We start from the raw sequence: 1,601 nt of genomic DNA, 5'->3' as shown, positions 1-1,601 counted from the left end.
TAAGCCCATGCTCCGCAATAAAAGCAGCCACAGCAATGAGAAGCCTGCTCACCTCAACTAGAGAGTAGCCCCACTCACTGCAGCTCGAGAAAAGTCCTGGCAGCAACAAAGACTCAGCACAGCCAAAAATAATATAAATCAATCAATAAAATTATTAAAAAATAATAATAATGCCTATATGTTTGTTCCAGCCTCTGTCTTCCTCAACAGGCTTTTACTCTATCGCTTTTGCCACACGTGACTGCAAGCACACCGTTAACTAGTGGAGGAGATAAAAAATAGTATGCCAAAGCTAAAAAGGTTTTAAAGCCTTTAATCAGCATCGTCCCTATATTCTACAAAATGGAGAAGTGGCTCAGTGAAAAAACCCTATCCTAAGTAAAATTAAGGGGGGAAATTAAGAGGAACTAAAGAATTTCCCTGCAATTCTCAATGAAAATGTAGATGAAGTGTTTTCAAATATCTTGTTCTCCTAACTTTAGGGAGAAATGTTTTTTAAAATGAGTCAACACTGACATAATATCGTAATTTTTTCCTAAAGTAAGCATTAGTTTGCTTTCAATAGTTCATTCCTTCTCAGTACTTTTTTGAGCATACAGATTATGACTTTTCAAAATTATGAACCCTATGGAATTAGTCTACTGAATTGTAAGACTCATCTTCATGAAGTTAAAGTAGGCCTCTCACCCTTGTCCTGTAACAACTCCCGTTTTAAGCATTTACTTTAAACCAGGCACTGTAGGAAGCAATGCATACATCTCACTTTATCTCCAAAACCAACCTGTGAGTTCTACAAATAAGAATGATAATTTCAAAGAGGAACTACCTGAAGTCACACGTTCTGTAAGTGGCAGAGTGGAGACTGGAACCACTGATTCTAACGTTAAAGCTCTTCCCCAGGCCTGCAGAGTCCAGTGTTTCCACAGAGTCTGAGATGAAGTCTCTGCAAACAGTCTGGAGAAAGTATGGGTGTCTGTGTGTGGGGGTATCTGTGTGTGTGTCTCTTTCCCTAATCTGCTTCCATGCTGTCATAAAGAAGATTAAAGTCAAACTAAGGTCACGACTGAGAGGCTGGACTGAGCCAGCATGCTACTTCAAGGTCCACTGTATCATCCATATGTGTAAACAGGCCTTCCAATACTGGGCACAGCTCCAGGCGCAGTGCACCAGGACCTTCTCCCTGAGGACTCCAGATGTTAGAAAGTGATGTGAAGAAAAGACTAAGAGCTATGTCTTGCAGTGTTAGGGTGTTGTCCTCAAAATGAACTGTCCGTGTAGGAGCTATTCTAGCTGTTTCCCTTTTATATCTAAAAGCATAGCTTCAAGCATTGGCGCTAATGAAATGTATTTTAGCTCACTGAGAAGTAAAGCAGAACGAACCTGATATTCACTGTGGGGTGAATTCCTGGCGGTCCAGTGGTTCAGAACCCACCTTCCAATGGAGGGGACGAGAGTTAGATCCCTGGTTGAGAAACCAAGATCCCCCATACTGTGGGGCAACTAGTCTGGCACAACTTCTAAGCCTGTGCACCACAGCTAGAGAGAAGCCTGCACTCTGCAATGAAGATCCTACGTGTTGCGACTAAACCCAATGCAGACAA

General features: G+C 41.8%; 1 protein-coding gene across 1 annotated transcript in view; it reads right to left on the bottom strand.

The window, feature by feature from the left end:
- The window catches only part of DDX58 (DEAD (Asp-Glu-Ala-Asp) box polypeptide 58), a 46,969-nt gene that overhangs the window by 10,291 nt on the left and 35,077 nt on the right, over positions 1 to 1,601 (bottom strand). The gene's annotated exons all lie outside the window — the stretch shown is intronic.

This window comes from Bison bison, unplaced genomic scaffold (assembly GCF_000754665.1).
Source record: "Bison bison bison isolate TAMUID 2011002044 unplaced genomic scaffold, Bison_UMD1.0 scf7180017864123, whole genome shotgun sequence".
Taxonomy (NCBI): Eukaryota; Metazoa; Chordata; class Mammalia; order Artiodactyla; family Bovidae; genus Bison; species Bison bison.
Note: the sequence above shows the minus strand (reverse complement) of the source record. Positions and strands in the feature narration are given on the sequence as shown.